The 25599-nt window shown below is 44.1% G+C and overlaps 1 protein-coding gene and 1 long non-coding RNA gene across 2 annotated transcripts in view; one reads left to right on the forward strand and one right to left on the reverse strand.

Moving 5' to 3' along the window:
• Positions 1–25599, forward strand: part of GPC6 (glypican 6) — an 850247-nt gene that overhangs the window by 357576 nt on the left and 467072 nt on the right. The window lies entirely within an intron of this gene.
• LOC137546016 (uncharacterized) lies at positions 14–10587 on the reverse strand. Its single transcript, XR_011026151.1, has 3 exons — positions 10463–10587; positions 1204–1254; positions 14–399 (listed from the first exon to the last, which is right to left on the reverse strand). It is a non-coding gene; the product is annotated as an uncharacterized lncRNA (long non-coding RNA).

Here is a 25599-nt window from a genome sequence, read left to right on the forward strand (position 1 = left end):
CATTGGCTCTGCATAGTTGTATATTGTTGTTTATTCAACAGCTAGTATTAAACTACTTCCTTTTTTACTATAGTAGCCTCTTTAGCATTGCTTTCCTAAGTAAGAATACCTTTAAAAACGATAGTGTAGCCTGATAAAATACTTTGGCAATACTCTACACAGGAATTGTCAGCCACACAACGTTGCCCATCTTCTTTCTGAGCTTCAGTGGTGATCCAGGCGTTTGGAAAGCAGCTGATTGTCATCACTTCATATCAGAAGTGTTTGCACTCTCTTGTTCTACCCCAGCGGTTGTCTTTTTCAGCATTGTTCTTTTACAGAGAGGACATTATATAAAGCAGTAGGGCTGTCAGAGCCTTGTTCTCTGCCAGCAGACTAAACAGGTCCCTTCACAACCTCCTACAAAGGAGACATAGATAAAAGACACAAGCTTGTTTACTTTCTTCAGTAGACAGCAACGCTTCACTGTCGTCTGTTTTCTGGCGATCAGTGGCCTCTAAATGCCTTAATCACCATTATATTTCTGTTGTATTGTATTAGTGTTAGTGAGTGTTGGGAAGGAGTCATGCTGACTGTGTCTGTATACCGTAACAACTACCAATAACTGCTACTAAATTGTATTAAAAAATAACAGGATATGTATTTACATATATTTGCATTTATGCTAATGAGAAGTCTTCCATCAGGTCCACTTTGGAACTATTTAAGCAAGGCTTTTTTGTCTGTTGATTGAGTGTGTGTCTGACGCCATCTGAAGAAAGAGCTATTCTGAAACGCTGTGCGTCATGGCTGTGTGATACACATATTTATGCCTGCAATGGAATTTTAAAAAGCTGAAATAAAAGAAGATTTTAGACGGTGCGGATCCTGAGAACTTATTTGCTTGGATATCCCTGTGCACTCCAGGGGCGATCACTGCACGTCATTTATCCATTGGTGCTGATCCACTTTATACACTAAAAAATAACACTGTAGGAAACAGAACTCCACTTGCATGTATGTTTTTTTTTCTCTGTTTATCACATTTGATTATTTATTACAATTTTGTAATGCCGGATGCAGACACAGTCAGTATGACTTAACCACGATTCACTAACAGTAATGTAATGGTGTTTGAGGCATTGAGTAAATAGCTATTCAAATTGATGATGCAATAATGTATACAATCTATGCTACTAGTTGACTATTTAGAGTAGTACTTACTAGTTTAGTAGGTTGTTCACATATTGTCTGCCTCTTTCAGTCTTCATGTCTCTGGGTTATTGTCAAACAAATTTATGTATATGTTAAGAAAAAAAAATGATCTCAGGAGGGTAACTATAACTGGTGTACTACACTTAGAATATAACTAGTTCAGTTAACAGTTACAGTACAGGTGGAATGTACTTCTTTTTAATCATTAAAAAATATTTTGAATTATTAGTATTTTGTTCGAGTCTTCTTCTCATAGACTATTAATATAAACTACGCCTAAGGCTTGTTTAAAAACGGGTGCTAGGCTCTTTCTCCGACCCCCCACACTGCCTCTCCCCTAAAAGCTGTGCACGCCACGCATGCACGCCCACACACATTCACACCCGCCCCCTGGCCCTGTCCTCTTCTTGTCCCAATGGCTGCTAGAGATGGCCCGAACGGTTTGCCCACGAACGCTTCCCGGCGAATTTCTGGGGTTCACTATCGCTGAACTTTTCCAGAAAGTTCGGTTCGCCCCCATAGTGCATCATGAGGGTCAACTTTGACCCTCTACATCACAGTCAGCAGGCACATTGTAGCTAATCAGGCTACACTCCCTCCTGGAGCCCTACCCCCCTTATAAAAGGCAGGCAGCGTCAGGCATTGGACTCACTCGTGTGCCTGCATTAATTAGAGAAGGGAAAGCTGCTGCAGACTCTCATAGGGAAAGCTTATTTAGGCTCTAGTAGGCTTCTTAGCTTGCTCCCTGCTCATTCTTCTTGCTAAAAAAGAACCCCTCAACAGCTCTTTTGAGAGCTAATCTTGTTCTTGTGATCTATTTGTGTGTGTGTGTGTGTGTGTGTGTGTGTGTGTGTGTGTGTGTGTGTGTGTGTGTGTGTGTGTCACTGACACTTGTGTTGCATAGACGGCCTTGGTCATTCCTACTGTGTGTGCCACTGCCAGGCTCAGCACATTCAGTGACTACCTGTGTGTGTGACAGGTGCACATTGTAATACCCATCACTGCATATACCTACTACCTGTTGTTCACTTCAGTGCACCCACCTACCTACGTGAGCGCACGCAGTGTCACTGTACTTGTCCGGTACCTGTCTGTGTGTGACAGGTGCACATTGTACTACTGGGTGCGCAGGCTTGACCTGTGGCCAGAACTGTCCCAATTTGCCATCCAACTTCTGTCTTGCCCTGCCTCAAGCATCCCTTCAGAAAGGAAGGGAAGAGAAGTCGCCTAAGTCACAAAAGTGTTCAGTACCTCAACTTTATAAAAATGAATGAGGCATGGATCCCGGAGGGCTTCTTCCGCCCCAAGACTAAGTCAATCCCCAAACACAGAATCTCTGCCTGCACGCCGTGTGACTGCCTGCCATAAGACTAAGTCGCTCGACTTCCGGTTCCGGAGCCTGTATGAGCAGACGGAGATAGAGGAGCTCCGTGAGCTTTTGCCCTAAACACCCTCCACAACCCGCACCCTGAACATAAAAACCAGGGGAAGAAGCCCCCACAAACTGAGACATTGATCTGCATGCAGGCACGGCGGATGGAAAAATACCTGACGCGCTCGCAGCACAAAGGAGGACCTAAGCGCCTGAAGGAGCAGCCTTCCAAGATGGCGCAGAAGAAATCCCAGCGCGGTACAAGCCCGGTAAGGAGCAACCACTCAGGGGACTGGGGAAATGAGAGCGGGGAGGAAGAGGACTCTAGACCCCGATCAGGCAGAGACTCGAGAGAAATAGCAGCTGAGGTGGCCAAACTGATCAGCCCGGATCTTCAACATATAGTGGAAGGAGCAGTGAAGAAATCACTAGGCTCCATAAATAAACAACTAAGAGAGCATGCAGGGCGGCTGGGGGAAGCAGAGAAGCGTATCGAGCAGTTGGAAACTGACCTGGCTGAAGCAAATAAGAAGCTAGAGGGATCCCAGAAGCAACAGCAGTTCTTCCATGAAAAATTGGAAGACTTGGAGAACCGCTCACGGAGGAACAATATTAGAGTGGTAGGACTTGCGGAAAAACATACACAAGGGGATATAGATGACTTCTGTGAAAAAACCCTGCCTGAGCTCCTGGGCCTACAAAGCCCCTATAAGGTGGAAAGAGCACACCGGGTAGGCCCAGCCCGTGCACAAGAGGCTAACAAACCCCCGCGAGTAGTGATGGCCAGATACTTGGACTTTAAAGATAAGCAAAGGCTGCTGACGGCATTTAAGGCGTGTAAAGAAGACCTTATGTATGATAACCGCCGCATCTTAATCTTCAATGACTTTTCACTTGAAGTTTCGAAGTGTCGTCAGGAGTTCAATGCGGTTTGCTCAGAGCTAGTGAAAAGGGGAATACGTTTTGCACTGCAATACCCTGCAACTTTACGCATCACCGGCACAGATGAGGAGACTTACATCTTCAAAAATCCGGGGGATGCGGAGAAATTCCTAACACGACCGGCTGCTAAACGAGCCTCTCCTAGAAGCTCTCCCTCGAGGCAGGAGGATCATGAGGAGGAAGCCTAGCGCACGGAAACATCAAGAGGGTACATGAAAGACCAGAGAGACCCACCTGGTTTTAACTTTGAGTGCATAAATAAAAAAGGGGTTGTGGATTGCTATATCTGCACGCAAGGACCAAACATTTGAGGGCGAATGCTGGGGAGCGGAAGAGAGGAGATGACAATGGCAACTAGGCCATACAGGGAAGAAGTGAAGTCTGAAGGGTGTGAAGATGTCTTCCTGGGGTTCCTTATTTTCTTTTTAACTTGGGGGGTTTCCCCTCTGGGTTACATGCGTTTATTTCCTGGACAGGACTCAGGAACGAATAGGGGGGATAGAGGGGGGAGGGTTAGGGAGGGTCTGATTCCACTCTCTCTTCAGGACAAGAAGAGAAAAGGTCACTTTTATTACCAAATGTTATTGTGGTGTGAGTCAAGTACTAGGTATGCTAAACTTCAACATATGATTGACAAGATGCCCGAAGTCGTCTGCCTAGGAAACATACTAACACTAAGACTCTTGCCTCAAATAATAGATGGGTATTAATATTATAACGTGGAATGTAAAAGGTCTAAGATCCCCAATTAAAAGAGGGCAAGTGCTCCGCCACCTAAAAAAATTAAAAGCAGATGTTGCTCTTTTACAAGAGACCCATCTGGGAATCAATGAGATTAAATATATGAAAAAATACTGGGTGGCTGATTGTTATGGGGCACCTGCACTAAATAAAAAGGCGGGAGTCATTACACTAATAAGTAAGTCCTTAAAAGCCAAATCAGAGCTCATCCAGAGCGATACTGAAGGCAGACGGCTTGGGGTAAAACTTTATTTGCCAGGTGAGACGATGGAAGTCTATAATGTGTACGGACCAAATGTTAACCAAGGTATTTTTTTGCAAAAGTTACAATGGCTGCTAGCAGATGGCCTGCAGGTTAAACGGATAATAGGGGGTGATTGGAATGAGGTGGTAAATACCCAGGAGGATAGATCTGGGAAAAGAACACAAATTGGTGAGCAGATGGGAGGAAATACAGTTCTCTCGAGATTTGGTGAAGGCCTTCGTCTGGTAGATACATGGAGGTTCCTCCATCCGTATGACAGGGAGTTTACATTCTACTCTGCAGTACATAAAACCTTCTCCCGTATTGATAACATTTTTATAAATGAACATCTAACTAATAGGATACAGAGAGCGGAAATCTTAGACCTGGTCATCTCTGATCATAGCCCAGTTCTGATAGAAATAAACGAGCAAATCCAGAGAGGATCAGAAGTGATCTGGCGATTCCCAGGGCACCTGTATAAGGACGAGGGCTTTCACCTACTATTAAAGAACTGGTGGATGGAGTACGCACAAGATAACAGGGAGCACAGGGGGGACCCCCATCTCTTTTGGGACACGGCAAAGGCGGTGCTACGCGGTAGGATAATGGCATACACAGCAACAAAGAAAAAACAAGCAACTAAAAAATATGAAGAAGCGGTGGGACAGGTAAGGGAGGCCTATAGAAAATATAGGAGGGGACCAAGTGCCCAGAATAGAACAGAGTGGTTACAGGCTAAAGCTGCCACAGACCAATGGTTTAGGGAAAGAGAAGTACTACAAAAATCATACCGAGACCTAAACTATTATAAGTATGGGAGCAAAGCAGGCCGCCTTCTGGCCTTCATGGCAAGAGGACGATTTTCACCCCTGGTAGTTACAGCCCTTAAAAATCAGAAAGGGAAAGTAGTAAATCACCCACAGCAGATAAATGAAATCTTTACCCAATTCTACCAAGCACTCTACAGTCAGCAAGGAAGACCCGATAGTGAGGGGATAGAAGACATTTTAAAAGCTATAAAACTCCCTAAATTGTCACAGGAAGATCAGGAAGAATTAAATTCAGAGATCTCTGAAGGGGAAATCAAGGACACTATAAAGAACCTATCTAACCACAAAACACCTGGTCCTGACGGATTGCCAGGAGAATTTTATAAAATTCTGAAAGATGAAATAGCTTCAGTCTTACGCAAAATATATAATTCAACCCTCAAAGGAGAAAAGATGCTAGACTCAGGGAAAACAGCCTATATTAAGCTGATTCTGAAACCAGGAAAGGACCCACAAAACCCGGGATCATACAGGCCAGTGTCCCTAATAAATCAGGACGCCAAATTGTTCACCAAAATAATGGCAGACAGACTGGCATTCCTGCTTCCCAAATTAATCCATGGGGAACAAGTTGGATTTGTTAAAGGAAGAGCAGCTGTTTCAAATATTAGAAAGGTCCTGTCAGTCCTTGAGCAAGTGAGGGCCTACCCTAAAACGTATAAGAATAGTGCAATAGTTACCTTTGACGCAGAAAAAGCATTTGATGCAGTGAGCTGGCTATGGACAGAGAAGGTCCTGATCAAAATGGGTTTTGGGGGTCCTTTCCTCAACATGTATCGCCTTTTATATAATTCCCCAAAGGCCAGAGTGAATTCTCCTGGCTATCTGTCACAACCATTTCAGCTATATAGAGGAACAAGACAGGGGTGCCCTTTGTCCCCACTCCTATTTAATATAGCCCTGGAACCGATAGCAAGGAAGCTGCATTTAGCAGTGGAGGGAATCCAGATGGGAGGGCTGAAAATTGTCCAAACTCTTTTTGCAGATGACCTGATGCTTTTCTTGTCTGATCCCCAGGTACAGTTACCAAAGGCCCTGCAAATTATTAAAGATCTAGGATCCCACTCAGGGTTCAAAATAAACATAGATAAAAGCGAACTTCTTCCCCTCTCTAAATTTGCAGATCCACAGAATCATAGGAATTTAGGAGTCAGAGTGGTACAGAGCAAAATAAGATACCTGGGAATAAACATTGGAAGGGATCCCACCTCTCTTTATACACTTAATTACCCACCGCTCTTCAAATCAATTCTACAACAAATACAGGGCTGGCAAAACATCCCTCTAGGACTGATAGGAAGAATAGCCCTTGTTAAAATGATTACATTTGGGCGCCTTCTCTATCCAATGCAAGTGTTACCCTTACTGATAAAGCATAAAGACGTTATTGAGTTAAACAGAGCTATAACGAAATTCATATGGAAAGGGAAAAAAGCCCACATTAAGCTGTCGCGCCTGCAGCTCCCGAAGGAGATGGGGGGCCTAAACTTCCCAGATATTAGAAGGTATAATCTCTCTTGCCTATTTAGGCATGTAAGAGACTGGATAACGGGAGCCTCGGAGTTCTCAAATACCCTCCTAGAACGACGTATAGCGGAGCCATGGGATCTATTGGGCCTGTTACACGCTAGTTGGCAGATGATTCCAGTCCGCCTAAAAAATAATATAGTGTATAGAGACACGATGATCACATGGAGAGAAATAAGGAAGATTTTCAAATTACCGTGGAGAATCTCCAAGTATTTCCCATTAGTAGGGAGCCCAAGCTTTATCCCAGGTAATATGCATGCCAGCTATAATCGGTGGGCGGAAGCAGGGATCACCAGGCTAGGAAATCTATTAAATGTACGGGAAGGGAAATGGCTTACACACAGAGACTTGCGGCAGATGTATGGCGTTCCAGGACGGGACTTCCTTACTTTAGCACAGGTTCAGTCTTTTGCAAGAACTCAATTACAAGACATAGCCTCGATAGCGAACATTACACCATTTGATGTCTTTATAAAACCCACAGGAGGCAGAATGTCCTTATCTGACATTCAACAGGGCCTGAAAAATGTAAACATCCAGGAAAAGATAGTACGAAACATGTCTAGCTGGAACAAACACTTTACAGTACATAATATTGAGAGCAAGATCATAGAAGGGAATAACCAGGTCAGGAGAGTAATGGTAAACGAAAGATGGAGGGAATCACACCTCTTGTTGATATATCAGGCCAAATATGCCTATAACATAATATACCGTAACCCACGACCAGGATATGTCAGTCATTGCCCCAAGTGCTTGCTACAAAGAGCCAATATGGTTCATTGTGTCTGGTCTTGCCCTTATATCCAAAAGTTTTGGGAGGATGTCATAAAATTTGTTAATAAGTTAGGAAGATGCACACTAACCAAAGACCCAATGCTACTCCTATTTCATTCTTTAGACCCAACCAATCCTCCAAAACAAGTCCCGGATCTGGTCCACATATGCCTGCTCGCAGCCCGAAAAGCAATATACAATAGATAGATATACGCAGCTATACCCACTATCTGGGACCTGAAAGAGGAACTGAAACATATTATGCTACTAGACAAATTGGAGGCCTATACGCATAAGGAAAAGTCGACGAAACAATTTTTCAAGCGATGGAAAGCTTTCCTAATACAAACTATGTCCACCCGTGACTTGCAAGAATTAGTGAGCCCCTTTAAGTATACATCCTGGTACGCAACAGAGCAACTCAAAGGCACCCTAGGTCGGTTGGAGCTAAATATGGACCTGCAAACCCAACCAGAACTTGAAAGCAGTCAAGGAACTTCTTAGAAGGGAATAGGTTGCCTAGCATTAACTGAAAGAGAAGAGAGAGTGGAAAGGGGAGGGGGAAGGGGAGCCTGGGAAAGGATTGGGGGGGGAGGGGTAGAGGGGGGGAAACAAATGTTACTTCAGATACCCATTGCAATATGAAAGTGTATATATGTTTAAAGTGTTTGAAAACCAATAAAAGATTTGAAAAAAAAAAAAAGACTAAGTCGCTCCCCACACAGCACCTCTGCCTGCAGGCCGCTTGACTGCCTTCACCACCACCACCAACAGGGTCCAGGACTCCAGGTGGATTCCTGAATGTTTAAGCTAGCAGCGGCCGCTATACTCATTTTTCTGGTGTGTGTACATGCCTGCAGGGGCGTAACAATAGACCCTGCAAGTGATGCAGTCGCAGGGGGGCCCAAAAGCTGCAGGGGGCCCTGTTTATTTTCCCTGTCCTGAGAAACTGACAAGTAAGGGACCAGAGAGAAAAAGCTTTCTGCTCTCTGCACAACTGTTCTAATGACTGCATTTGCTCAGCCACTGATAAGGGATCATAAAAAGTTTTGTAGACAAAGTTTTGTAGACAAAGATTTGTAGACAGTCCCTATTTAATGTGCAGCAGTGTCTTGTGTACAGTGCCCAGCCCCTACCCCTCTATACCCCTCCCCAAGTGCTGTGTACTGTAGTGATGCTGGAGAGATCAATGTAATAAGCTTGAGGCTGGGAGCACACTCATCTGCCAGTTTTCTGCACACCATGTGTGTCTGTATGTGTGAAAACATGCATGTTTTATCACAGAAGCTAATGTAATTGATAGAGAAAAAGCCTACAGTACATTCAAGTATACACTCGCCAATTGAATAACATTGGTTCTCAGTTTACCTGTGTAGAAAGCGGGGGGAGGGGGCATGGGGAAGGGGGCCCCATCCAAAGTTTTGCAGGGGGCCCCAGAGATTTATAGTTACGCCCCTGCTGCCTAATTTTTCTGGCTGTTCAGTGCTAAGCGAGCACCCACGGAGTGGAAATCTTGATGTGCTTTGACCTGCAGTGCCTCTGCACAAGTAGACACTTCAACCAACTTCTCTTTCAATCAAGTCAGCACCATCCGTAGTAAATAGCTCTTTATTGTTAAAATAGCAGGATCATCATCCCCTCAGCTGAGGGGATGATGATCCTGCTATTTTAACAATAAAGAGCTATTTACTACGGATGGTGCTGACTTGATTGAAAGAGTAATTTTTCTGGCTGCACTGCAGCTGCAACAACAAAACAAAAGGCATGTACATGTGCCAATTCCCCTTCGTGATCATTACCTTGCCGCAGTGAAGGGGCTTGCGTATCACAATGAAGCAATGACTCCCGGCTATATGAGTGTCTCCGGGAGGGGGGCACACCCAAGATAATAAGGTCGTTGCTTCATTGTGGACAGACCAAATTTGATCAGCTGGACATTTCTTCATTGTGGACAGACCACATTTGATCAGCTACTGTTGTTCTATCATTGAGCTACCACAGCCCGGCGACCATATGGGGTTGAAAACCGCCACGGCCTGCACTCTGGCTATGATGCGCACCAGTCCAGCACGGCCGTCACTACACAAACAGCTGTTTGCAGTGCGTTACACAGTGAGTTTGGTGTGTCAGTGTAAAGCAGTATTCTAATTACACTCCCTGATTGATGTATACACATGCAAGATGTTTTAAAGTACTTTAGGCCTGCAATTTAGCATTTGTTGTGATTTCTGCCCTTAAAACCCTGCTTTGCGTCAAATCCAGATTTTTGCCTGGGAATTTTGGCATGTATCCCACTCCGACATGCCCCCCTCCAGGTGTTAGACCCCTTGAAACATCTTTTCCATCACTTTTGTGGCCAGCATAAGTGTTTCTAGTTTTCAAAGTTCGCCTCCCCATTGAAGTCTATTGCAGTTTGCGGAAGTTCGCGAACCGAAAATCGGAGGTTCGGGACATCTCTAATGGCCACCCGCGTCCTACATATGCGCAGTAGTGCAAAAGCACGGACACGGACAAGAGGGGACGCAGAGACAGAAAAATTATTATAGAGGATTGATATAGTGCTAACATTGTTCACATCACTTTACAGAGTACATCAACAATGGCATGCTACTTATTTGTGACATACTTTACACTGTGCCTAATCCAGAAGGCAAAAAAAATCCACTAACTAATACCCTGTGATTATCAATAGTATATCAGAATGTCACCAGTATACCAGAGTAGTAATTGGCAAACTTCTTACAGTGTAGTTCAAGGGGCACCACAGTAAGTTTGCCTATCTCAGTCCTCCTGGGCCTCCTCTGCCCTTTCCTCTGCCCACTCCCTCACCTCACAAGAAGCACAGGTTGACATCTCACCACACAGGACACACCAGTGCAGAGGGAGCAGACAGGACTGGTAACGTTGGCTGTATGGGCAGTGTATAAGAGAGCAGTTTTCAGGCCTCACTCTACCTTAACCTTCTGACAAAAGCAGTTATATATCTGACAGTTTGGGGATGATGTGTGTCTGGGGGAGATGTTAGGTCCCCTTTCCAGTAAGGTAAAGTAAATACAGTTTTACTACACACAAGTGCCAGCTAGAAGAAACTTATGAGAAGCCCCAAAAACTTGTGAGATGACCCAAAGAGAGCATGATTGTGATATGACGGTGGTGAGAAAACTGAATAGTGGTGTTACCTTGGTTGGACTGTTTATCAAATTCTTTTAGGAGGTTAATTATTTTATATAATGCATTATTCTGCATATCACTGATTCCTCAATTGGGCCTTATAAAAGGAGCAGCGTCAGTCACATACTTTGCCTCAGAGAATATTCTAAAGCATGTTTAATGTACTCTTTTTCAGATTATAAACTTGGTAGACATCATTATATTGCTTCATATTTCCCTGCAATAAGAAACAAAATGACTCACTATTGACTCAGAGTGCAGAGGACAACTGGAATGAGAGAGATATGGAGGCTGCCAAACGTATTCCCTTCTATACAATACCAGTTGCCTGGCTATCCTGCTGATCCTATGCCTCTGATACTTTCAGCCATAGACCCTGAACAAGCATGCGGCAGATCAGGTGTTTCTCACATTATTGTCCCATTTTACAAGATTAGCTGCATGCTTGTTTCCGGTGTTATTTAAACACAACTGCAGCCAAAAAGACCAGCAGGGCTGCCAAACAACTGGTATTGTTTAAAAGAAAATAAATATGGCAGCCTCCATTTTCTTTTCACTTCAGCTGTCCTTTAATTCTACAAAATGTGTAGCCTGTTCTTTGTGGTTCTGTTAACCCTTTCCAATCCTTTTTCCTGATGACCCACATAACCCTGGCACCTATTTTTTTCCAGGATGCTGGGGGAGATGTGGGGGATCAGGAAAAGAATCAGCGACAGTGGTCTGGAGGCTCTAAACCCGGCATCAGTGGTAGGAGACAAGGCCCAGCATCAGTCACAGGCCAGTGCCAGCTCACGCTCTCTAGCTCCGCCATACTTGCACGAGCATCAGCAGGATTTTATTATTATGCAGCACTGTGTGCTTAAAGAGTGGATCAGAGTCTCGGACCTTGTCTGACACTTTGATCCACATAGGGGGACACTGTGCCAAACCAGAAAAGGCAGCAGAGCCCCTATGATCAGTGATCTATGCCTGATATTGGTGCTATGGGGAAAATGTCAATGTCAGACATAAGCCTCGATTCATCATTGTCTTTGTGATAACTTTTTCCAGTTCGTTAAATTACCGAATTCGAAGTTGATCGATTACTAGTTGTAGTAATCAAGGTTTTTCCGCATTCGGTGTGACTTCGATAAAATATTGATAACAATGCGGTAACCATTCGGTAACATGTCGATATTTCCATTTTACAGCGGTAATTTTACACAAGGCCATAAGATTCCTGTGGAATTGTGGGTAAAAAGCCAGTCCTTCGAACACCACGTAGCAACATTCTGAATAGGGCTTAAAACCTGGACCAGGATTCTGGAAGTGGCTTGGGACAATCCCACAATTTTGCCAGCTACGGCTAGCAATTTAGTTAACCCTGGCACTGCCTGTGTTCTCTTACAAGATGATTCAAAAGAAATGCCGATGTCCTGGTATAGCAAATAAATCCATTCTCTTGCAAATTGATATAGTTCCAGACCGTATTCTTGCCCTTCTGCACAGTTGAATCACTCTCAGCTGATACATAACCACTTCAAATGGCTCCATCTTCTCTGTCAGCAATGATCTGACAGGAATAACAACAGAGCATTGAAGGAGATAACTAATCCTAAATGTAACACTAAACCACGCCCACTTTCATTTTCATGAATTGCACTTTCTTCCGTTTTATCGCTTCATTACCGAATGATTACCGAATGCTCGCTAACAGCTGTAGATAACTTTGATGAATCCTGAAATCAACTTATTGAGTTTGGTATTTTACCGAGCTGTCGGTAATTGATTCGATAAGTCTCAATGAATCGAGGCCATAGCCCTACATAGGATTGGAAGCTGTAAATTGTGCAGAGAAATATGCCTACAGTCGCATACTATTGCTACAGACTGTATAATCTGTGCCTCAGAGTAATTTACCTGCAGTGACCCATCATTGCTACAGAATGTTTAGTACAGCAGCTTTACCTCAGTCATTCCTTAAGAGCCACAATCTTCTTAAGAGCCACAATCTTCTTAAGAGCCACAATATTTTGATATCACTGCTGAACCTTCACCTCCCACTGTAACCCCACCTCCCCCTCATGTCTCCTTAGGAATGACAGATGATTGCCAAGTGTGACTTGTGGCGCTGTAGTATGGCAGCCTTCGCTCTTGGCTTTCGGACGTTATTCCCCAAATCCTTCCAGAACCTGTATGAGCCAAAACCAATTATGGGTACAACCCCCTGTTTGTACTTGGCGAAATAAATGATTCTGATAAAATGTTTAGTCTATTGTAAAGGAACTGTGCCTCAATATTTCTGCAGTGTGTTTAGCTAGTTTTACAAGCACTTTGTTTCAGCTTTGCTTCAGATTAATGGTTGCTTGCTGGTATTGCTATAGAATGTTCAGCCTACTGTACAGGAGCCTCACTTGTGTCTTATAGTTGTCTTCTTGCACTGCATCAATATTGCGGCAGCTTGTGTAGCCCGATGGTCATGGACTGTTTTTAAGTTTGTTTCAGAAAAAAAATCTATCAAAGGAACAATGTCACCACTATGCTGCATATTATAAAAGGCTCTGTCTTTTATGTCATCTTCCTGTCCAGCAATGGAATTTTAAAAAGCTGAAATAAAAGAAGATTTTAGACGGTGCGGATCCTGAGAACTTATTTGCTTGGATATCCCTGTGCACTCCAGGGGCGATCACTGCACGTCATTTATCCATTGGTGCTGATCCACTTTATACACTAAAAAATAACACTGTAGGAAACAGAACTCCACTTGCATGTATGTTTTTTTTTCTCTGTTTATCACATTTGATTATTTATTACAATTTTGTAATGCCGGATGCAGACACAGTCAGTATGACTTAACCACGATTCACTAACAGTAATGTAATGGTGTTTGAGGCATTGAGTAAATAGCTATTCAAATTGATGATGCAATAATGTATACAATCTATGCTACTAGTTGACTATTTAGAGTAGTACTTACTAGTTTAGTAGGTTGTTCACATATTGTCTGCCTCTTTCAGTCTTCATGTCTCTGGGTTATTGTCAAACAAATTTATGTATATGTTAAGAAAAAAAAATGATCTCAGGAGGGTAACTATAACTGGTGTACTACACTTAGAATATAACTAGTTCAGTTAACAGTTACAGTACAGGTGGAATGTACTTCTTTTTAATCATTAAAAAATATTTTGAATTATTAGTATTTTGTTCGAGTCTTCTTCTCATAGACTATTAATATAAACTACGCCTAAGGCTTGTTTAAAAACGGGTGCTAGGCTCTTTCTCCGACCCCCCACACTGCCTCTCCCCTAAAAGCTGTGCACGCCACGCATGCACGCCCACACACATTCACACCCGCCCCCTGGCCCTGTCCTCTTCTTGTCCCAATGGCTGCTAGAGATGGCCCGAACGGTTTGCCCACGAACGCTTCCCGGCGAATTTCTGGGGTTCACTATCGCTGAACTTTTCCAGAAAGTTCGGTTCGCCCCCATAGTGCATCATGAGGGTCAACTTTGACCCTCTACATCACAGTCAGCAGGCACATTGTAGCTAATCAGGCTACACTCCCTCCTGGAGCCCTACCCCCCTTATAAAAGGCAGGCAGCGTCAGGCATTGGACTCACTCGTGTGCCTGCATTAATTAGAGAAGGGAAAGCTGCTGCAGACTCTCATAGGGAAAGCTTATTTAGGCTCTAGTAGGCTTCTTAGCTTGCTCCCTGCTCATTCTTCTTGCTAAAAAAGAACCCCTCAACAGCTCTTTTGAGAGCTAATCTTGTTCTTGTGATCTATTTGTGTGTGTGTGTGTGTGTGTGTGTGTGTGTGTGTGTGTGTGTGTGTGTGTCACTGACACTTGTGTTGCATAGACGGCCTTGGTCATTCCTACTGTGTGTGCCACTGCCAGGCTCAGCACATTCAGTGACTACCTGTGTGTGTGACAGGTGCACATTGTAATACCCATCACTGCATATACCTACTACCTGTTGTTCACTTCAGTGCACCCACCTACCTACGTGAGCGCACGCAGTGTCACTGTACTTGTCCGGTACCTGTCTGTGTGTGACAGGTGCACATTGTACTACTGGGTGCGCAGGCTTGACCTGTGGCCAGAACTGTCCCAATTTGCCATCCAACTTCTGTCTTGCCCTGCCTCAAGCATCCCTTCAGAAAGGAAGGGAAGAGAAGTCGCCTAAGTCACAAAAGTGTTCAGTACCTCAACTTTATAAAAATGAATGAGGCATGGATCCCGGAGGGCTTCTTCCGCCCCAAGACTAAGTCAATCCCCAAACACAGAATCTCTGCCTGCACGCCGTGTGACTGCCTGCCATAAGACTAAGTCGCTCGACTTCCGGTTCCGGAGCCTGTATGAGCAGACGGAGATAGAGGAGCTCCGTGAGCTTTTGCCCTAAACACCCTCCACAACCCGCACCCTGAACATAAAAACCAGGGGAAGAAGCCCCCACAAACTGAGACATTGATCTGCATGCAGGCACGGCGGATGGAAAAATACCTGACGCGCTCGCAGCACAAAGGAGGACCTAAGCGCCTGAAGGAGCAGCCTTCCAAGATGGCGCAGAAGAAATCCCAGCGCGGTACAAGCCCGGTAAGGAGCAACCACTCAGGGGACTGGGGAAATGAGAGCGGGGAGGAAGAGGACTCTAGACCCCGATCAGGCAGAGACTCGAGAGAAATAGCAGCTGAGGTGGCCAAACTGATCAGCCCGGATCTTCAACATATAGTGGAAGGAGCAGTGAAGAAATCACTAGGCTCCATAAATAAACAACTAAGAGAGCATGCAGGGCGGCTGGGGGAAGCAGAGAAGCGTATCGAGCAGTTGGAAACTGACCTGGCTGAAGCAAATAAGAAGCTAGAGGGATCCCAGAAGCAACAGCAGTTCTTCCATGAAAAATTGGAAGACTTGGAGAACCGCTCACGGAGGAACAATATTAGAGTGGTAGGACTTGCGGAAAAACATACACAAGGGGATATAGATGACTTCTGTGAAAAAACCCTGCCTGAGCTCCTGGGCCTACAAAGCCCCTATAAGGTGGAAAGAGCACACCGGGTAGGCCCAGCCCGTGCACAAGAGGCTAACAAACCCCCGCGAGTAGTGATGGCCAGATACTTGGACTTTAAAGATAAGCAAAGGCTGCTGACGGCATTTAAGGCGTGTAAAGAAGACCTTATGTATGATAACCGCCGCATCTTAATCTTCAATGACTTTTCACTTGAAGTTTCGAAGTGTCGTCAGGAGTTCAATGCGGTTTGCTCAGAGCTAGTGAAAAGGGGAATACGTTTTGCACTGCAATACCCTGCAACTTTACGCATCACCGGCACAGATGAGGAGACTTACATCTTCAAAAATCCGGGGGATGCGGAGAAATTCCTAACACGACCGGCTGCTAAACGAGCCTCTCCTAGAAGCTCTCCCTCGAGGCAGGAGGATCATGAGGAGGAAGCCTAGCGCACGGAAACATCAAGAGGGTACATGAAAGACCAGAGAGACCCACCTGGTTTTAACTTTGAGTGCATAAATAAAAAAGGGGTTGTGGATTGCTATATCTGCACGCAAGGACCAAACATTTGAGGGCGAATGCTGGGGAGCGGAAGAGAGGAGATGACAATGGCAACTAGGCCATACAGGGAAGAAGTGAAGTCTGAAGGGTGTGAAGATGTCTTCCTGGGGTTCCTTATTTTCTTTTTAACTTGGGGGGTTTCCCCTCTGGGTTACATGCGTTTATTTCCTGGACAGGACTCAGGAACGAATAGGGGGGATAGAGGGGGGAGGGTTAGGGAGGGTCTGATTCCACTCTCTCTTCAGGACAAGAAGAGAAAAGGTCACTTTTATTACCAAATGTTATTGTGGTGTGAGTCAAGTACTAGGTATGCTAAACTTCAACATATGATTGACAAGATGCCCGAAGTCGTCTGCCTAGGAAACATACTAACACTAAGACTCTTGCCTCAAATAATAGATGGGTATTAATATTATAACGTGGAATGTAAAAGGTCTAAGATCCCCAATTAAAAGAGGGCAAGTGCTCCGCCACCTAAAAAAATTAAAAGCAGATGTTGCTCTTTTACAAGAGACCCATCTGGGAATCAATGAGATTAAATATATGAAAAAATACTGGGTGGCTGATTGTTATGGGGCACCTGCACTAAATAAAAAGGCGGGAGTCATTACACTAATAAGTAAGTCCTTAAAAGCCAAATCAGAGCTCATCCAGAGCGATACTGAAGGCAGACGGCTTGGGGTAAAACTTTATTTGCCAGGTGAGACGATGGAAGTCTATAATGTGTACGGACCAAATGTTAACCAAGGTATTTTTTTGCAAAAGTTACAATGGCTGCTAGCAGATGGCCTGCAGGTTAAACGGATAATAGGGGGTGATTGGAATGAGGTGGTAAATACCCAGGAGGATAGATCTGGGAAAAGAACACAAATTGGTGAGCAGATGGGAGGAAATACAGTTCTCTCGAGATTTGGTGAAGGCCTTCGTCTGGTAGATACATGGAGGTTCCTCCATCCGTATGACAGGGAGTTTACATTCTACTCTGCAGTACATAAAACCTTCTCCCGTATTGATAACATTTTTATAAATGAACATCTAACTAATAGGATACAGAGAGCGGAAATCTTAGACCTGGTCATCTCTGATCATAGCCCAGTTCTGATAGAAATAAACGAGCAAATCCAGAGAGGATCAGAAGTGATCTGGCGATTCCCAGGGCACCTGTATAAGGACGAGGGCTTTCACCTACTATTAAAGAACTGGTGGATGGAGTACGCACAAGATAACAGGGAGCACAGGGGGGACCCCCATCTCTTTTGGGACACGGCAAAGGCGGTGCTACGCGGTAGGATAATGGCATACACAGCAACAAAGAAAAAACAAGCAACTAAAAAATATGAAGAAGCGGTGGGACAGGTAAGGGAGGCCTATAGAAAATATAGGAGGGGACCAAGTGCCCAGAATAGAACAGAGTGGTTACAGGCTAAAGCTGCCACAGACCAATGGTTTAGGGAAAGAGAAGTACTACAAAAATCATACCGAGACCTAAACTATTATAAGTATGGGAGCAAAGCAGGCCGCCTTCTGGCCTTCATGGCAAGAGGACGATTTTCACCCCTGGTAGTTACAGCCCTTAAAAATCAGAAAGGGAAAGTAGTACATCACCCACAGCAGATAAATGAAATCTTTACCCAATTCTACCAAGCACTCTACAGTCAGCAAGGAAGACCCGATAGTGAGGGGATAGAAGACATTTTAAAAGCTATAAAACTCCCTAAATTGTCACAGGAAGATCAGGAAGAATTAAATTCAGAGATCTCTGAAGGGGAAATCAAGGACACTATAAAGAACCTATCTAACCACAAAACACCTGGTCCTGACGGATTGCCAGGAGAATTTTATAAAATTCTGAAAGATGAAATAGCTTCAGTCTTACGCAAAATATATAATTCAACCCTCAAAGGAGAAAAGATGCTAGACTCAGGGAAAACAGCCTATATTAAGCTGATTCTGAAACCAGGAAAGGACCCACAAAACCCGGGATCATACAGGCCAGTGTCCCTAATAAATCAGGACGCCAAATTGTTCACCAAAATAATGGCAGACAGACTGGCATTCCTGCTTCCCAAATTAATCCATGGGGAACAAGTTGGATTTGTTAAAGGAAGAGCAGCTGTTTCAAATATTAGAAAGGTCCTGTCAGTCCTTGAGCAAGTGAGGGCCTACCCTAAAACGTATAAGAATAGTGCAATAGTTACCTTTGACGCAGAAAAAGCATTTGATGCAGTGAGCTGGCTATGGACAGAGAAGGTCCTGATCAAAATGGGTTTTGGGGGTCCTTTCCTCAACATGTATCGCCTTTTATATAATTCCCCAAAGGCCAGAGTGAATTCTCCTGGCTATCTGTCACAACCATTTCAGCTATATAGAGGAACAAGACAGGGGTGCCCTTTGTCCCCACTCCTATTTAATATAGCCCTGGAACCGATAGCAAGGAAGCTGCATTTAGCAGTGGAGGGAATCCAGATGGGAGGGCTGAAAATTGTCCAAACTCTTTTTGCAGATGACCTGATGCTTTTCTTGTCTGATCCCCAGGTACAGTTACCAAAGGCCCTGCAAATTATTAAAGATCTAGGATCCCACTCAGGGTTCAAAATAAACATAGATAAAAGCGAACTTCTTCCCCTCTCTAAATTTGCAGATCCACAGAATCATAGGAATTTAGGAGTCAGAGTGGTACAGAGCAAAATAAGATACCTGGGAATAAACATTGGAAGGGATCCCACCTCTCTTTATACACTTAATTACCCACCGCTCTTCAAATCAATTCTACAACAAATACAGGGCTGGCAAAACATCCCTCTAGGACTGATAGGAAGAATAGCCCTTGTTAAAATGATTACATTTGGGCGCCTTCTCTATCCAATGCAAGTGTTACCCTTACTGATAAAGCATAAAGACGTTATTGAGTTAAACAGAGCTATAACGAAATTCATATGGAAAGGGAAAAAAGCCCACATTAAGCTGTCGCGCCTGCAGCTCCCGAAGGAGATGGGGGGCCTAAACTTCCCAGATATTAGAAGGTATAATCTCTCTTGCCTATTTAGGCATGTAAGAGACTGGATAACGGGAGCCTCGGAGTTCTCAAATACCCTCCTAGAACGACGTATAGCGGAGCCATGGGATCTATTGGGCCTGTTACACGCTAGTTGGCAGATGATTCCAGTCCGCCTAAAAAATAATATAGTGTATAGAGACACGATGATCACATGGAGAGAAATAAGGAAGATTTTCAAATTACCGTGGAGAATCTCCAAGTATTTCCCATTAGTAGGGAGCCCAAGCTTTATCCCAGGTAATATGCATGCCAGCTATAATCGGTGGGCGGAAGCAGGGATCACCAGGCTAGGAAATCTATTAAATGTACGGGAAGGGAAATGGCTTACACACAGAGACTTGCGGCAGATGTATGGCGTTCCAGGACGGGACTTCCTTACTTTAGCACAGGTTCAGTCTTTTGCAAGAACTCAATTACAAGACATAGCCTCGATAGCGAACATTACACCATTTGATGTCTTTATAAAACCCACAGGAGGCAGAATGTCCTTATCTGACATTCAACAGGGCCTGAAAAATGTAAACATCCAGGAAAAGATAGTACGAAACATGTCTAGCTGGAACAAACACTTTACAGTACATAATATTGAGAGCAAGATCATAGAAGGGAATAACCAGGTCAGGAGAGTAATGGTAAACGAAAGATGGAGGGAATCACACCTCTTGTTGATATATCAGGCCAAATATGCCTATAACATAATATACCGTAACCCACGACCAGGATATGTCAGTCATTGCCCCAAGTGCTTGCTACAAAGAGCCAATATGGTTCATTGTGTCTGGTCTTGCCCTTATATCCAAAAGTTTTGGGAGGATGTCATAAAATTTGTTAATAAGTTAGGAAGATGCACACTAACCAAAGACCCAATGCTACTCCTATTTCATTCTTTAGACCCAACCAATCCTCCAAAACAAGTCCCGGATCTGGTCCACATATGCCTGCTCGCAGCCCGAAAAGCAATATACAATAGATAGATATACGCAGCTATACCCACTATCTGGGACCTGAAAGAGGAACTGAAACATATTATGCTACTAGACAAATTGGAGGCCTATACGCATAAGGAAAAGTCGACGAAACAATTTTTCAAGCGATGGAAAGCTTTCCTAATACAAACTATGTCCACCCGTGACTTGCAAGAATTAGTGAGCCCCTTTAAGTATACATCCTGGTACGCAACAGAGCAACTCAAAGGCACCCTAGGTCGGTTGGAGCTAAATATGGACCTGCAAACCCAACCAGAACTTGAAAGCAGTCAAGGAACTTCTTAGAAGGGAATAGGTTGCCTAGCATTAACTGAAAGAGAAGAGAGAGTGGAAAGGGGAGGGGGAAGGGGAGCCTGGGAAAGGATTGGGGGGGGAGGGGTAGAGGGGGGGAAACAAATGTTACTTCAGATACCCATTGCAATATGAAAGTGTATATATGTTTAAAGTGTTTGAAAACCAATAAAAGATTTGAAAAAAAAAAAAAGACTAAGTCGCTCCCCACACAGCACCTCTGCCTGCAGGCCGCTTGACTGCCTTCACCACCACCACCAACAGGGTCCAGGACTCCAGGTGGATTCCTGAATGTTTAAGCTAGCAGCGGCCGCTATACTCATTTTTCTGGTGTGTGTACATGCCTGCAGGGGCGTAACAATAGACCCTGCAAGTGATGCAGTCGCAGGGGGGCCCAAAAGCTGCAGGGGGCCCTGTTTATTTTCCCTGTCCTGAGAAACTGACAAGTAAGGGACCAGAGAGAAAAAGCTTTCTGCTCTCTGCACAACTGTTCTAATGACTGCATTTGCTCAGCCACTGATAAGGGATCATAAAAAGTTTTGTAGACAAAGTTTTGTAGACAAAGATTTGTAGACAGTCCCTATTTAATGTGCAGCAGTGTCTTGTGTACAGTGCCCAGCCCCTACCCCTCTATACCCCTCCCCAAGTGCTGTGTACTGTAGTGATGCTGGAGAGATCAATGTAATAAGCTTGAGGCTGGGAGCACACTCATCTGCCAGTTTTCTGCACACCATGTGTGTCTGTATGTGTGAAAACATGCATGTTTTATCACAGAAGCTAATGTAATTGATAGAGAAAAAGCCTACAGTACATTCAAGTATACACTCGCCAATTGAATAACATTGGTTCTCAGTTTACCTGTGTAGAAAGCGGGGGGAGGGGGCATGGGGAAGGGGGCCCCATCCAAAGTTTTGCAGGGGGCCCCAGAGATTTATAGTTACGCCCCTGCTGCCTAATTTTTCTGGCTGTTCAGTGCTAAGCGAGCACCCACGGAGTGGAAATCTTGATGTGCTTTGACCTGCAGTGCCTCTGCACAAGTAGACACTTCAACCAACTTCTCTTTCAATCAAGTCAGCACCATCCGTAGTAAATAGCTCTTTATTGTTAAAATAGCAGGATCATCATCCCCTCAGCTGAGGGGATGATGATCCTGCTATTTTAACAATAAAGAGCTATTTACTACGGATGGTGCTGACTTGATTGAAAGAGTAATTTTTCTGGCTGCACTGCAGCTGCAACAACAAAACAAAAGGCATGTACATGTGCCAATTCCCCTTCGTGATCATTACCTTGCCGCAGTGAAGGGGCTTGCGTATCACAATGAAGCAATGACTCCCGGCTATATGAGTGTCTCCGGGAGGGGGGCACACCCAAGATAATAAGGTCGTTGCTTCATTGTGGACAGACCAAATTTGATCAGCTGGACATTTCTTCATTGTGGACAGACCACATTTGATCAGCTACTGTTGTTCTATCATTGAGCTACCACAGCCCGGCGACCATATGGGGTTGAAAACCGCCACGGCCTGCACTCTGGCTATGATGCGCACCAGTCCAGCACGGCCGTCACTACACAAACAGCTGTTTGCAGTGCGTTACACAGTGAGTTTGGTGTGTCAGTGTAAAGCAGTATTCTAATTACACTCCCTGATTGATGTATACACATGCAAGATGTTTTAAAGTACTTTAGGCCTGCAATTTAGCATTTGTTGTGATTTCTGCCCTTAAAACCCTGCTTTGCGTCAAATCCAGATTTTTGCCTGGGAATTTTGGCATGTATCCCACTCCGACATGCCCCCCTCCAGGTGTTAGACCCCTTGAAACATCTTTTCCATCACTTTTGTGGCCAGCATAAGTGTTTCTAGTTTTCAAAGTTCGCCTCCCCATTGAAGTCTATTGCAGTTTGCGGAAGTTCGCGAACCGAAAATCGGAGGTTCGGGACATCTCTAATGGCCACCCGCGTCCTACATATGCGCAGTAGTGCAAAAGCACGGACACGGACAAGAGGGGACGCAGAGACAGAAAAATTATTATAGAGGATTGATATAGTGCTAACATTGTTCACATCACTTTACAGAGTACATCAACAATGGCATGCTACTTATTTGTGACATACTTTACACTGTGCCTAATCCAGAAGGCAAAAAAAATCCACTAACTAATACCCTGTGATTATCAATAGTATATCAGAATGTCACCAGTATACCAGAGTAGTAATTGGCAAACTTCTTACAGTGTAGTTCAAGGGGCACCACAGTAAGTTTGCCTATCTCAGTCCTCCTGGGCCTCCTCTGCCCTTTCCTCTGCCCACTCCCTCACCTCACAAGAAGCACAGGTTGACATCTCACCACACAGGACACACCAGTGCAGAGGGAGCAGACAGGACTGGTAACGTTGGCTGTATGGGCAGTGTATAAGAGAGCAGTTTTCAGGCCTCACTCTACCTTAACCTTCTGACAAAAGCAGTTATATATCTGACAGTTTGGGGATGATGTGTGTCTGGGGGAGATGTTAGGTCCCCTTTCCAGTAAGGTAAAGTAAATACAGTTTTACTACACACAAGTGCCAGCTAGAAGAAACTTATGAGAAGCCCCAAAAACTTGTGAGATGACCCAAAGAGAGCATGATTGTGATATGACGGTGGTGAGAAAACTGAATAGTGGTGTTACCTTGGTTGGACTGTTTATCAAATTCTTTTAGGAGGTTAATTATTTTATATAATGCATTATTCTGCATATCACTGATTCCTCAATTGGGCCTTATAAAAGGAGCAGCGTCAGTCACATACTTTGCCTCAGAGAATATTCTAAAGCATGTTTAATGTACTCTTTTTCAGATTATAAACTTGGTAGACATCATTATATTGCTTCATATTTCCCTGCAATAAGAAACAAAATGACTCACTATTGACTCAGAGTGCAGAGGACAACTGGAATGAGAGAGATATGGAGGCTGCCAAACGTATTCCCTTCTATACAATACCAGTTGCCTGGCTATCCTGCTGATCCTATGCCTCTGATACTTTCAGCCATAGACCCTGAACAAGCATGCGGCAGATCAGGTGTTTCTCACATTATTGTCCCATTTTACAAGATTAGCTGCATGCTTGTTTCCGGTGTTATTTAAACACAACTGCAGCCAAAAAGACCAGCAGGGCTGCCAAACAACTGGTATTGTTTAAAAGAAAATAAATATGGCAGCCTCCATTTTCTTTTCACTTCAGCTGTCCTTTAATTCTACAAAATGTGTAGCCTGTTCTTTGTGGTTCTGTTAACCCTTTCCAATCCTTTTTCCTGATGACCCACATAACCCTGGCACCTATTTTTTTCCAGGATGCTGGGGGAGATGTGGGGGATCAGGAAAAGAATCAGCGACAGTGGTCTGGAGGCTCTAAACCCGGCATCAGTGGTAGGAGACAAGGCCCAGCATCAGTCACAGGCCAGTGCCAGCTCACGCTCTCTAGCTCCGCCATACTTGCACGAGCATCAGCAGGATTTTATTATTATGCAGCACTGTGTGCTTAAAGAGTGGATCAGAGTCTCGGACCTTGTCTGACACTTTGATCCACATAGGGGGACACTGTGCCAAACCAGAAAAGGCAGCAGAGCCCCTATGATCAGTGATCTATGCCTGATATTGGTGCTATGGGGAAAATGTCAATGTCAGACATAAGCCTCGATTCATCATTGTCTTTGTGATAACTTTTTCCAGTTCGTTAAATTACCGAATTCGAAGTTGATCGATTACTAGTTGTAGTAATCAAGGTTTTTCCGCATTCGGTGTGACTTCGATAAAATATTGATAACAATGCGGTAACCATTCGGTAACATGTCGATATTTCCATTTTACAGCGGTAATTTTACACAAGGCCATAAGATTCCTGTGGAATTGTGGGTAAAAAGCCAGTCCTTCGAACACCACGTAGCAACATTCTGAATAGGGCTTAAAACCTGGACCAGGATTCTGGAAGTGGCTTGGGACAATCCCACAATTTTGCCAGCTACGGCTAGCAATTTAGTTAACCCTGGCACTGCCTGTGTTCTCTTACAAGATGATTCAAAAGAAATGCCGATGTCCTGGTATAGCAAATAAATCCATTCTCTTGCAAATTGATATAGTTCCAGACCGTATTCTTGCCCTTCTGCACAGTTGAATCACTCTCAGCTGATACATAACCACTTCAAATGGCTCCATCTTCTCTGTCAGCAATGATCTGACAGGAATAACAACAGAGCATTGAAGGAGATAACTAATCCTAAATGTAACACTAAACCACGCCCACTTTCATTTTCATGAATTGCACTTTCTTCCGTTTTATCGCTTCATTACCGAATGATTACCGAATGCTCGCTAACAGCTGTAGATAACTTTGATGAATCCTGAAATCAACTTATTGAGTTTGGTATTTTACCGAGCTGTCGGTAATTGATTCGATAAGTCTCAATGAATCGAGGCCATAGCCCTACATAGGATTGGAAGCTGTAAATTGTGCAGAGAAATATGCCTACAGTCGCATACTATTGCTACAGACTGTATAATCTGTGCCTCAGAGTAATTTACCTGCAGTGACCCATCATTGCTACAGAATGTTTAGTACAGCAGCTTTACCTCAGTCATTCCTTAAGAGCCACAATCTTCTTAAGAGCCACAATCTTCTTAAGAGCCACAATATTTTGATATCACTGCTGAACCTTCACCTCCCACTGTAACCCCACCTCCCCCTCATGTCTCCTTAGGAATGACAGATGATTGCCAAGTGTGACTTGTGGCGCTGTAGTATGGCAGCCTTCGCTCTTGGCTTTCGGACGTTATTCCCCAAATCCTTCCAGAACCTGTATGAGCCAAAACCAATTATGGGTACAACCCCCTGTTTGTACTTGGCGAAATAAATGATTCTGATAAAATGTTTAG

Source organism: Hyperolius riggenbachi, chromosome 2 (genome assembly GCF_040937935.1).
Source record: "Hyperolius riggenbachi isolate aHypRig1 chromosome 2, aHypRig1.pri, whole genome shotgun sequence".
Taxonomy (NCBI): Eukaryota; Metazoa; Chordata; class Amphibia; order Anura; family Hyperoliidae; genus Hyperolius; species Hyperolius riggenbachi.